At 36.3% G+C, this 13,768-nt stretch overlaps 1 protein-coding gene across 4 annotated transcripts in view; it reads left to right on the forward strand.

Moving 5' to 3' along the window:
• MAP3K1 (mitogen-activated protein kinase kinase kinase 1) overlaps positions 1-13,768 on the forward strand; it is a 60,648-nt gene that overhangs the window by 22,867 nt on the left and 24,013 nt on the right. The window lies entirely within an intron of this gene.

A 13,768-nucleotide genomic window follows, 5' to 3' on the forward strand; every position in this document is an offset into this window, starting at 1 on the left:
AAGGGCAGATGGGGGAGTGATAAGAAATGAAATTTGGATGTCTTGCTTAAGTGGGTTTGCTTTCAGATGAATGCTCTGAAAAACCGTTTTAACTTTTTTGCTTTTCATTTTTCCTAAATTTTTCAAAGCTACTGAATAAAGAAACAAAAAGCTTGCAATTTTTACTTTTTCTGTGCTGTCCCACGGAATAAATTTTCAGTAATCTCTCTGAACCCCCAGCTTTACAGATGTTCTGTATGCCCTTCAGTTTGATATCATTCCCTGGGATTCAATTCAGCTTTTTTTTAAAGGCTACATTATAATGCTAAACTAATTTAATATCTCTGTCACATACTGCTAGTAGGTTGGAAGGTTTTAGAACTTTGCAGCCTCCTGTGAGCTGATTTATGTTGCAAAAAAATGTAATACTTCTGATTTTCCTGTTTTATGATCTAGTTCAACTCTGACCTATAGATTAGACTTTACATGTCCAATTTCCCTTTTGTTGTATGAGTTTAGTTGGAATATTAAAAATAAAATTGTCAGCTTTACTTGGTTTCTTTGAGTTAAAATTCAACATTTCTATTTAATTGATTTTGTGTTTTCTGATCAGCTAACTAGGGAAAATGTTACATCTTGTGTTTATGCATGACAGGTTTTAAAAGATGAACTATACAGGGTTTTTTCTTAATAGCCTGACATTAATATTTCTTAATAAATTGAACTTTAGGAAGTTGAATTTAAAAATTGCAGTCAGGAAGTAGTTATTTTTGACTGAACTGCATAGAAAACAAAGCTTTCAATTGAGGCTTCAGTTTGAAATCTGCTGCTTTCATGTAGTAGCTAGCTCTATGTTGACAATATATCCTCTCTAACTGTGCCTCTCCCCTGAAAAGGGGAGCGCAGCAGTCTTCATGAGTCTAAATGCCTGTCACACACTGCTGTAACTGCATTTTCTCATTAATACTTGAACTAAATTTAAGGATGGCATTTTACAGTAGCATGGACTCCTAGCCTAACTGTCTGTTTGCACATTCCACCCGATGCTGAATTTTGTGTTACGTTGGTTGCACTGACAGTGTTTGGTGGTAAGTTGAAAAGCGGTCTGCTCTAGGAGACAAGGGCTGCAATTTTGTTGTATCCTTCTAGAGCGGGTAAGCGTGGCTGTAAGCAAGGCCACATCTTCCTACCTTTTTGTCATTACAGTGTTGATTGTGAATTAGTTGTATTGAAACTATCTGAAATCCAACATTGCTGGTGGGCAGCATTAAAGCTTAATATGCAGGCAGATACAGGTAGTGGGTAAAACACATCTGTGTGTTAAAACAGTATTCGTGTTAAAGTGTCCTTGTAGGGAGGGATACACATAATATGCTTGCAGCAGGATCCAAAGTTCTTCTGTCTTGCTTCTGAAACTTGACAGAGCTACAGAAATACTGTCCCGTACATAGGGCTTTGTGTAGCCAGCTCTCTGCTTACTGTGTGGATTTGTAAAATGTTTAATGTATTGGTGGCAACAAAATGTAAGATGAAGTACATAAATTTTATGATCCCTTCATAAATGAGACACTCATACCAAGCACTGATGCAGTTTACGTGCTTTTCCCATATAGCTTTAACTTGCCATGCAAGACCTTTCCTAAAAAAAAAAAAAAGATTCCAAGGACTGCTAATACATGTGAAACTGAAAATTAAAGCTCTGATACTTCTTCACTTTACAAAAACAAAAGCATGCAGGGATAATTTGAATAAAATCTCTGCGATTCAGGACTGAAGTTTCTCTTGAGCTATTTTAAATAAAATGCAAAAATGTTTTCAGTTCCACTGCTGCCTCAATCATACTCGCTAATTCCTAATAATGACTGTTCTTGTTAATCAGGTGGTGGTGGTAGTGACAACTAGGAAGCAGAGGAATATAAGCAAAATAATTGTAATCTGGCTTTCCCTTATTTCAAATGGCTTCTGGGTGGTAGCACTTGGGCATGTTATTTTTTAGGGAGGCATGCTGACAAATGTAGAAAAATAATAGTTGGGACAAGGAAGTGCTTTCAGTTGAGTATGTTGTTGGCAGTGGACTTCTGAAATCTAAAGATTTCAAGGGTCAAATATAAATAAATGAAATGCAGCCATATAAGTTATCCTGTTAGTCTCCAAATCTGCTTAGTGATAGAAAACACCTTAAAAAAAAAAAAAAAAAAAAAAAAAAAAAAAGGTGGTTGTTTGATTCTCTTGGTTTTTATGTTCTAGAACAGGCAGTCCTGAACCAGGTGCCTACACATTTCTCCAGGGTCTATAGCTTAGTTATATTTCACAAATTCCATAAAAATAAGAAAAGCAAGGCTTTTCTGTGCAAAGGTATAATTTTAAAATGAAAAATAAAGTCTGTAAATCAAGACATTTGAAAACCATGCTGTAACTTTGGGCTTGGTAAGAAAGCCTTCTAAAGAAAACTTAATTCCTTGTAGTTTTAATTTCAATATGGCCTTGCTTTTCATGCATAATAGTGAAATGTCATCTTCCAGATGGTTGATAGGAGGTTTCTCTTTTGTTTATACAACTTTCTCAAACATGTATTGTGAGAAGTTTGAAAAAACTGTAGAACTTCTTTGCATGTATGTGTAATTAAGTGATTGTTCCACCTATCAAAAATGTTTTTAATTATTTTAATTTTGGCACATTGGATAAAGTTTACTTTTATGTATACCTTAATTTTTATTAGTAAAGTTACTGTTACAAAACCATTAGTACATTCTGTTTTTCTGGTCTCAGGGAAGCAGTACGCTGCTTTCACTTCACTGTAAAGCTCAGGTAAGCATAAATGCATCATGATAGCCTGACCACATGTTTTATATCAGTTTTTTAAATTACTTCCTTTGGTTGGGGAGGCAGGGATGAAGCATGGAAACCTTGTCATTGCTGTACATGAATACTTAGGCATTGTGAACTTCATGTGGGAGCATCCCAGCATTCTTCCTTATATTGGGGATATTCATGAAAGGGCCTTGCTATTATTATTTTAGGTTTCTTAATGTAAGTTTATTGATAGTGTCAGAATTCCAGAGAACTGCTCCATTAAATTTCAGACTTGATTTGTAGAAGGCGAACACAATTGTGGACAGAAGATGGATGTTTGAGCATTGCATTGATGAGCTTACATGGGTAGTCCAGAAAAGCCTAGTATATAGTATTGCAGAACAAACACAATCTCTGCCTTTTGGGCTCTGTGGGAGAGCAGTTTAAAAATCTGAAAGTACACTTGTGTGTTCATGGCTTCAAAGAAAAAAACATTGACTTCACTGAGTGCTGCTGTCTCAGCTGAAGCAATGCTTGAGGGTACTGCACAAATGGTTAATAACCGTTTCCTATCTATACCTTTCAGGGTCCTTTAATGTGCATGAACTGCATGGCAATTCTTAACCAAATTTTCCTTGGTTGCTGGTTCATGGCTTGGAGTCTTTCTTGCAGTTCTGCTTTGACTATCTTAATTGAAATGCTTGAATGGGCCCCAGGCTTACTCTGTCAGCTACCTGAAAGATGGTCTGAGTAGCTGTAGGTCATACGTGATTGAAGAAAAATTGGTATCACTGGTCTTAAATGGTAACTGATATCTTAACTGGTCAATATACAGGAAATCAGAACCTATTAGCTTGAATGCAGTCAACTTCTTCAGAAGAGCTTTAAATGGGCAGATAGCTTAAAAGAAGGACTGACATCGTGCACTTGTAGAGTACTACTCTATTTATTCCATCTCTGATGATTGTCAGTATTAAATATTTTAAAACAAGTCCCAAATAAAGCCAAACTGGAATTTTAAGTGCATCATTATAATTCTGTTTAAGTTCCCTTTTTAAGGGAATCTAATATGTGAGAGAGGGAGATCTTTGTCATGGAAAACACGTCTCCTCTGCCTGAAGTATACATATATCTCTGTATTTCCATGCTCCAGATAGTTATCTTACAGATATACTTGGCATGCATCCCACCAAAAATACCTTTGGTGCTTATCTTATAACCAATGCTGTTGAATACAGTTCTCTCAATAAGCAAGTAAATGCTTTTTTTTTTTGTAATCATACTTATTTTGTAGCTTCAGCAATGTAAGACTACTTCCTCTTCTAAGACAATGGTAGTTTCTTTTTTGTGCTTGTGGGTTAGGATAAATGAAAAAGCTTTCTTACAAGTCACTTTAATGTGATACGTATCCATGGCAATAAAGAAAACTACTTGAGTGCTGCTGTTGATATTTTTGAAATTTTGAGATTTTGTGGTTTTGAGATTTTTGACAGTTTCAGTTGTTTGACTTTTTATAGTTCTTTGAACTCCCTTGTATGTCCACAAAACTTATGTACTGTGATTGCCTGTGCTTATTCCAGTTTATAAATGTCATGGTTTTCACAACTTTTTTCCTCCTTCCCTGATTCTTTTGGATCAATAAAAAGATTACATTGGTAAATTTAACTACTCTGATTTTGTTTAACAATAGTATATGAAAGTTTGAGTTACTGTTGTAACTCCTTCGCAGCCAAAACCCATACAGTTATCTTGGGGAGGAGATCTCAGAATGGAGTTACGAACTGGAATTACTCTCTTAAGCAGTTGTGCTGCTGATTAGAAAGCACAGGGAAAGATTAACTCTCCAGCTCTGGGAAACTTTCCTCCATTCCTCTTCAAAGAGGTTTTTAACAGCAGTAAGAAATTGTTCATCATTCTGCCAAACATACATACAGTTGGCATGATCTAGGGTTCATTACTTATTTTAAAATAATGCTACTTATTTTTAATATATTTTGTGGCCTCAAAGTCCCACATAAGGTTAGAAACAGATTTGTTCCAACTACCATATAAGTACATATACCAGAATGTTTGAATAATGCAATAGTGGGAGATGGGTGAATATCAGTGTAGATTTGGGGTTGTTCCACCCCAGTGTGGTTTATTTGTCCTGTTGGTCACGTCTTTTAATCTTCCTGTACTTCCTTAGATACAGAATTGCTTTCAGTGTTCAAAGTGGCATGGTGGCATAATCAGTACAGTGATGATATTTTATAAAACACTTTACACAATCTTGATGGAAGGAGAAGGTTTCTTCTAGCTGTCAAGCATAGGAATCCTAAAAACTGCTATCCTTAAATCAAAAATTGCTGTTTAATTTCAAAAATAAATGCAAGAAATGAGAAGTAACCAAAGCATTTTCTGGTAGACTGCTGAAAGGCAGAAGTGAAGGCACCACCCCCAGCCTCCCCCACATTATTTACTTGATTTGAATTCAAAATGTTATCTGATGACTTTTTGCAGTAAGCGTAGGTTTGCTTTTTTTTTTTTAATTTTATTTTTCACTTACTGCTTTATCTGTAATGATTACTGAAGCCATTGGTCTGGAGAACTTAGTAGTGTTGTCAAAGTGGGATGCAGGGAGCTGGCGTATAGAGCTATACATACTGAGCACTGGTTTTAGTAAGCAGAGTGATGACAGAGTGCTTGATGGTCTACAAAATCTGCTGAAGGTTGGCACTAGTCCACTGGAAGTCAGTGTCCTAACTGAAATCTGAACGTAATGAAGGCATTTTTATTCACTACCAGTGTCTCTTTAAAGTAAGACTTTGCACTTCAGGTCAAATACTGTTACTCTTTTATGAACCTGGACTTAGTAGGACCACAGAGATCTCACTAGATAAAAATAAATTAGTTTTGTTTGTTGCATTTAAGATTGTTTCATAGACAGGAAAAATGATATCCAGCTGCCCCAATAGCTCTTACTTCTTACATCCTCCCTCAAATACTGTATAAATGCTTAATACTGCTTCTAGTTGCTGTTACACAGTATGTCTTGATGAAATTAGATTATTCCTTTTCATATATTAGCACATTTTGCATAAGTGTAATATCTATCTATGTAATTTCATGCTCATGCACCTTTGTAGATATATGTAATATATCTATATATAATATATAGATATATGTAATATATCTAGACAGCCGAAACAGGAGTTACTGAAACGATAACCATTTTTAGCTGTATGCTTGCAGAAGTTTTGAATGCCTTTTCCTGCCACTTTTTTGTCATGCTAGCTTGTTGTTATCTTACAAAAATAAACATTTGTAATAGTAGCTGCCATTGTTAAAGTGGGCGTAGTTACTGTATGCTTGGCCTGTGGCTAGATTAGTTGACAGATATCGCTGAAAGATCTCCTTGTTGCACAGGAAGACAGTGCTCTCCCCATACAGCACACAGCACTCCGTATATGTGCAAGGGCGTTTTATGTGTGAGAGTTAAGGAACTGAAGAGCCTAAATCTGGGTCTTCATGGTGAGAGCCAGTTCACCTGTGACTCTCTGCTGATAGAAAATATGCTGTCCACTGGATCTACCGTAAGTGGATGAAGGGTTCTAATATGTTGCTATAGAGTTGTATTTCTTCACCTAGCAGTTACTCAAAATAGGTTTGCAAGGAATTTTTTACTTTATTTCTGCACACCAGGAAAGCTTTTTATGCCAGAGCCAGAAATATATGTGGAAATGTTTAGTTCTCTGGCTTTTGAAGCAAAATTTAGCATACGCATTTGTCTTTGTGGGACAAGGATGTTTTGAATGGGTCTCTGAGTGTCAGTGAGCAAGATAGATATCTCTTTAGCAAGGTTTAGTGCTTCTTTAGTACAGCTTATTATACCAATATCCTAATAAAACATATTAATGATATTAATTCCCAGTGTAACTCTGATAAATATGTGGACAAGAAATATGAAAAGAGAAGAAAAAATAAAGTAGAGCGTAAGCTTAAAAAAGATTAGTATCAAATAGCAAAACCAGACACAGACAAGATACATAAATAAAAAACCAAATTGGGGTGATTAGCATCCTAGCGTCCTGCTTCATGACTCCTAAATGCTACTTCAGGACAACTAGTAGATGACAATAATAACTTGCTATAATTGTCAGCAGTGTATGCTAAGAAACAAATAATAACCCTAGTGAGAAATAATGATTATCATGGAAGCATGGCAGTCAAATCATCCTTCAGAAAAGAAAAGAACAAACTTGTTAAATGTTTTTCTGGGTCTCTGGTCTCCTTCTGTAAGGCCAGAGATTGTTGGGTTTTATAACTTTGCGAATTTAGCTTTAAATCATTTAAAGACTTACTTGTTTTGAAAATAGTAAGTTTGGTTCTCCATTTGCCTTGCATACCATTTACTGCCTAACCAGTCATTAAGACTTAAAAATTTTAGAGTATGTTATGTTTCTTTGCTAGAAGTAACATGTTTATAAGCCTTTGATTTTTTTATTTGCTTTCTTACGTTGTTTATTTTTATAATCATCTTTTGCTTAGAGAACTTCAAAATTCTCTTTCCAGCAGCAATCTTGGAACGTTTGGTATCTGCTGATAATTCTGCTGTTTTGAACGATGCCAGAATGGTCTAAATTCCCTTTCTTGTTTATAACTCCTCCAGAAGTTATTTAATAGGTTGTAGCTTTTGAAATTCTGTGTAGCTCATCCTGTCCAAGTTGCTTGTTTGTATGGTATCTTATTTCCACCATTCTAATTGGAGGTGGAGAATGTAGTATGCAGGGTTTCATCTGCTTATCCCTATTATCTTAAGCTGATTCAAAGTATAATTTTTTTTTTTGTATAAAATATCTGATGTTCTTCTCTGTTGGGGATAGAGGAGTTAAATTGTTGAAGAAACTTTTTATCCTGTGCATTATGTGTGGAGATGTTTTACTCTGCTCTGACAGTCATCCAATATGCAATAAGCAATTTCATCTTTTGAAGTCGGACACACACTTAACTCAAAACAGTATGAATGTTCTCATGTACCAAATATATGGACATATAAAAATAATCTGCAATGAGAATTTTGTTTTAGGACTTCTGTTTTGGGCTTTATCATACTTTTATTCCCACCTTTCTGTTAATGGCTTCAGACTTTTACCTCAGCAAGGACCATATCTCTTCTGACCTGATGCTTTCTACGTCTTAGCCACTTGCATTTCACCTAATATTCCTGTTTTGGGGTATGACAGGCTTAAAGAATCTGAATCCAAAGTTCAGTTTGGTGCCTAAGAGATTAAACTACATACTACAAGTGAAGAATTTGATTCTGTTAAAAGAGGAATTGACGTAAGTGATATATGACCAAGTAAAAACTTGGTCTTGTATTTTAGGAGGAGATAGAGGAGGGCTCTGATGGGCTAACCTGGGGGGAAAAAATCCCCTTCTAAGACCTATGCTTGAGATCCTATAACCTGGTGCAGAGGAACTAATCACACAGTTGACTGTCAGTGGGCACTCATATTCCAGTCTTTTTCTTTTTAATGGCATTACTGCTGTTCTTGGAGTAGAGCCCAGTAGTATATTGCACCAGGATGGCGGCAGCACTTGTGTATTCTCTTCAGTTGCCATAATGGGAACTGGGCATACTGGATTCTGTTCTCTGTTGGGGTACTGAAGTTTGTCATTCAGTAATAAACTTACGAATCTTTGTGTAAGCTGTATTGTCACAGTTCAGATACATTAGTCCAAACACACAAAATTATGAAAATAATTAAGCTGTACATTGGGTCTTGTATCAGTATAAATTATCTACTCCCTGTAATTTCTAGAAATTCTGCTCATGAGGGCATAAACTTTCAGTTTTCTAGAGAGAAAATATCAGATTGCCTCTGCAAACCTTTTAGTATGAAAGTGAAGAGTCTGAGAGATCACGTAATGTAACTGCTATTTTTACATCTTGAAAATACCACAGTATGTGTATACATTGATGCATCTGAGTTTGTACTGGGAGACTAAATAACAGCAGGAAGGATTAGAGAGCCCTAGGAGCTTTTGTAATACTTGTTTTGGATGTCTGATAGCCTTCTTAGGAAATGTGCAGAAGAGGAAGCCCATTTCATTAGCTTTGTAGAGAGCATCTGTTGGAAACAGAGGCTGGTATTTCTTGACTTGTTTTCTAGGAGGACTCATTTTCAGTGGCTACTGAATAGTGCCAAAATCTCAAAGTATGGCTAAGTGGCTTCAGAGCAAGCAATCCAACAAATGTTTTATGTATTTCAAGTAGGTGGATTTGACTTCATAGGAGCTAGAAAATCCAGGCAGGTAATTTACCTCTGTAACTTTAGACATCCATCTTTGAAGATTTGAGCCTTCATCACTGAGGGGATGATCCTTCTTGACCAGGGCCTGTGAGGTTCCACTGAAGGTGATGGCTCAGTCTGTGGAGTTAGAGCTTTGGTTGTGAATATTGTCCTGTTAGCAATGAAATACTCTCTTTGAAAGTGCAGCTTTTGACATACCAGTCTTTGAGAGTTGCTTGATAAAATGACTTCACAGGGAGAGAAGACAAGGGGTGTATCAAACTGGGACTAAATAATGATTATTACCAAACTAGTAGAGATGTAGGCTCAGTAGTTCTCATTTTACAGCCAAATAACAGAATGATTTTTCTTTCTTGTTTTCACATTCTGTACAGGTTTGTTTCCCTTTTACAGAAAAATGCTGGAAGAAATAGGATATGTTTTAGCTTCTAAAACTACTTTGTAAAGATGCAGTGGCTGTCACCTGATGGTGTTTTCCAACAGGGGCTCTTGCACTGCAGCCTGGGATCCCCAGGGCAGCAGAAGTTCCTCAGGAACCTGCTGGGTGTTATGTTTCTCTGTTTAATTACATCTGGGCACCATTTATGCTTTTTCTGTATTTTTATAACATATAAATGTATTTATAGTTTATATATGTTTCAAATTATATGTAGAAGACACAAGCTTATTTGAGGTAAATAGAATGGTGTTTCTAATGCAGAATGCTTGTTAGTGATTAATCTAAATGGCATAAGAAAGTGGCAATTTTTTAATGTAAGTGAAAGGCAAACAGACAATATATACTCCTTGTGAGCTTCAGTGGATGGTGTGTTGGCCAAATGAAGAGAGCCTACATTATTCTGAAGGGAAGATGATGAAGAGCTATTGGAGAAGCTGAGGCAGCTAGAAAAAAGAAATATGATTATTGTGTTCCCTTTTGCGTTTGTCAGGTACTCTAACAGAAGAATAGAACTTAATTTCACACTTGCATAACGTTTGGCTAAAATGCCTGTAACTATTTTAGGAAGCCAGATTCATTAGTCTCTATGAAGTAGTGTGTTCAATGCTGTCTCTAGGTGGCAGTTGCTGCCACTTAGTACCAGGTTGAGAAAGTTCCCTGTTAAGCTTTTCATTGTAACAGAATGTGCCATACATGATCTTTTACTTTGTTAGAATGGACACAAATGGTTAGATGATAGATGCCAGCAATAGTGGATCAGAAGGAGAAGGAATGGGAGGCTGGCAGGAGCACAGACCATGCCTTGCCCATCTTGATCTGATTTTTTAACTGATCATTAAAAATACATTACCATTAAAATACTTAAAATATCATTAAAAATACTTAATGGCAAAGAGAAACTGTGAGCACTACTGGAACTGTAAGTGGCAAGAAGTTATCTAAAACACTAATGGCTGACCTTCTTGATTCAGGGAATGGCTAACTCTTTTGTCCCTGCTCCCCACACTGAGTGCTGCTCCTAGCATGCCTCTAGGCCAGCTGACTAGCCCAGGCATTCTTGGGACCTGTTGAGGCTTGGGTTGCAGATAGCGGGGTGCCCATATTCTTAATTGTTGCTTAAGGTCCCCAAAATGAGCTCTGTACATCCCATCTGAGGTTGCCCCCATACTGATTGTCACCATATATGGCATTTGCACTGAGCAGAATATATAATTTCTCCCATATTCATTCCTTCTTATTCAGTGCTTTTCCATCAGACCCTGGCCGCTTCTTCTCACAACCAGTTGTTGTTAAATGTGTTGATTGTTCTGATAGAGCTGCTGTGTGACCACTTCTGTTCATGAATGTTTTCTGTGGTCACCCATAGTTTGACCACTGCTGGTATGCAAGCTACCTTTGCTAACTTGCTTCAGGCAAATGTAAAAAAAAAAAAAAAAAAATTACTCAGCAGCTAATAACTTTTTTCCTCCCTATGATTGGATATTTGTAAGTATAGCAGACAGAACTTCCCTTTTCTTGGTGAATTGAGTCTTTCGTATTTCAGAACTTGCCTTTTTCCTGTTTTTCTGCTGCTCATAAAATCTGGTGCAGCGTGGCTATTGGATAAAGCTGTTTGCCCAAGTAAGACAGCAGAGAAGCCAAGACATCTACCTGTTTCTAAACATTGAGAAGCACAGGAAAATGAATTAGAGCTACAATTCAGCTTTCGTATACCATTATATGCCCTTTGTAAGAAAAATACTTGCAGAGAATTAGTATTCACTGAGCTATTCAGAAGTAAATCTTGCTTGTGTATTTCACTCTAATTTGATAAACAACATGTGTATTGCATACCTTGTTTTAAAATATGGAATCATTGATCCATAGAGAACAACTTCTTAATAATCTAACTATTCTATTACTGTTCGAAAGTCTTCAAAATTAACACACAGAAACAAAGGACAATGTTTTGCCTTCTCTGTTGCCTAAGATGTTGCAGTAGACTGTTTCCATGCAGTACATTAGTCTTACTGTATTTAGTTTTATAGTTCATGAAGCAAATAATCCAAAGTGAATCTTGCAGTTATTACTTTGCAGACCACTGAGCTTATGCATTAAAAATGGTAGTCATCACACTGTTCAGCTTGCGCAGTACTTTACAATTACAATTTAGATCCATTTCTTTGGAATTTCTTGACTAATAATACAGGAGCTGATGTCTGTTGGTTTAAAACTACTAATAAAAAGAATTTAAAAGATCCTTAATGCTGCCTTTTTGGAGGGGCAAAGTTTAAAAGTTAAAATTTACCTGGAAAAAAGCCTTGTATCTTTTTTGCTTGATCCATGAAAAGCTGAAACATTTAAGAGCGAAGTCCTTGCTTCCTGATGAAGCAGAGGGGTGGGCTGTTGAGAAATGTCAAACTCCCTGGTCCAAGTTAGCATGTTCTCTGAGACTTGTTTTTTGGCCTGCTCCTTAGCTTTGTCATTGCTTTAAATAAAGTACCACCTGGCAGTCACTTAAGCACATTGTCACCTTGAGTCTGGAATAGGTTTTGCTGTATGAAGATCAGAATGCTCTTGTACCCTGCAGGATCAAGTCCTTGGTAGAATACACCCTGGATTTATTATTTTTATTTTGTGCTGAGGTACAGTGAAATGGAGACTGGCAACCTAGCCATTGTCATGTAGGAAGACTTGAGGTTGCCTGGAATAGGCGAGGGGATTTGCTTTAGATTAAAAAAAAAAAAAAAAAGACAAAAAACTAAAACAAACAAACAAAACTCCTGCAGGTTCAGGGCCACAAAATGAGGATGTCCTGCAGAATGCAGGAGCTTTGTGGAGTCCCAGGAAAAATATTTTTTCCACAGACCCAACAGGATAAGAATATTCAATAAGTATTTTAGCCAAGCTTGAGTTAAAATATGAAGTTTTCTTGAGTACTTCAGAAACTGTGTTCTGTAAAAATACACATAATACTTAAATTCTGCAAAACGATAACCGTGGTTTACTAAGCAAAAGCTTTCAGACTCAGTTGGTCTTTCCCACCTGCGTGGAGGAAAAGCACAAGAGTTCTTTGTGCAGGCGAGAGTAGATCAGTTTAGCTGTCACATGAGAGGAAGATAGTTGCTTCTGCTTTTTAGAGAACAAGTGCAGATTGTGAAGCCTCCACTGTTGTATTACATTGTTCATGAATTCAAGTCCAAGGGCCGCTAAAAGACTTTTTTTATATCAGTTGGGAAGTTAATCATGGTTATATGAACAAATGAAATACTGTGTCATTCTTTCACTGCTGGGATAGTGTTTTCTGTCTTGTATACAAAGTATTCATGCAACTGAGATGGTTCATGCCATGGAATAGCTAATATAAAAACCAGAGTAACTATATTTTTTTTAACTTACACCTATACTATTTCGGAGCTGTACTGTTCTTATGCAAAGATACTTGTCTTTGAACTGATTTTTTTTGACGGAGGAAAAAATGTAAAGTTGATTTTTTTTTTTACACAATAGTTTTCTCCTATTTTACGCTTTCAGGCACATTCTCCATTTGGACTCTACCTGCTGCTGTAGTATCTTTGTTTTTCATGAATTATCACTAGGTTTTTTGTCTCTATGGAACAGTATGGGATTCAATGCTGGGACAAAAATAATTTTTATGTCACTTGCATTAATTTTGAAGTTAAGCAAGCGTTAATGCTTAACCTCTGAAAACACATTCATTGTGTGGATTGTGTTAACAATGTGATTAAACACATTAGGTAGATTGTGTTTCTATTTATGAACATTTTTAAGTCTTTCATCACTAGACACAGTTCTGAGTGTCTAAAATCAGTTATTAACAGTAGGTTTAGATGTTGCTTGAAAGAAAATGTATTTTGTTTACAGCATCCATCTGCTTATTACGTTTCAGCACTGAACAGGAAGAGTTATTTCCTGCCTCAGAATACTTTGTTTCCTTTGTCTCTACAATGAGAGAAAAAAAAAAATAACAGGAGTACTCCTCTGGACCAGCGAAAACTTCTCACTTTTCTAAGTAGGGATTTGCAATAAATGGACCTTAGTAATACGTTCCTGATGAAGAGAGGAAGTGTAACATTCACTGCAATAAGATGATGCTAAAATTACAAGGACTATGTTGTAGGTCATCATACAGTACACAAATGTAGTTTTAACTGCATAGCTAACTGTTTTAGAAGCTGAAGACTGCGTGCATGAAAGCAGCAGTTGTAACTAAATTATTATATAACCTTATCCTCCACTTTAAGTTGTGATTTTATTTTTG

Source organism: Mycteria americana, chromosome Z (genome assembly GCF_035582795.1).
Source record: "Mycteria americana isolate JAX WOST 10 ecotype Jacksonville Zoo and Gardens chromosome Z, USCA_MyAme_1.0, whole genome shotgun sequence".
Lineage (NCBI taxonomy): Eukaryota > Metazoa > Chordata > Aves > Ciconiiformes > Ciconiidae > Mycteria > Mycteria americana.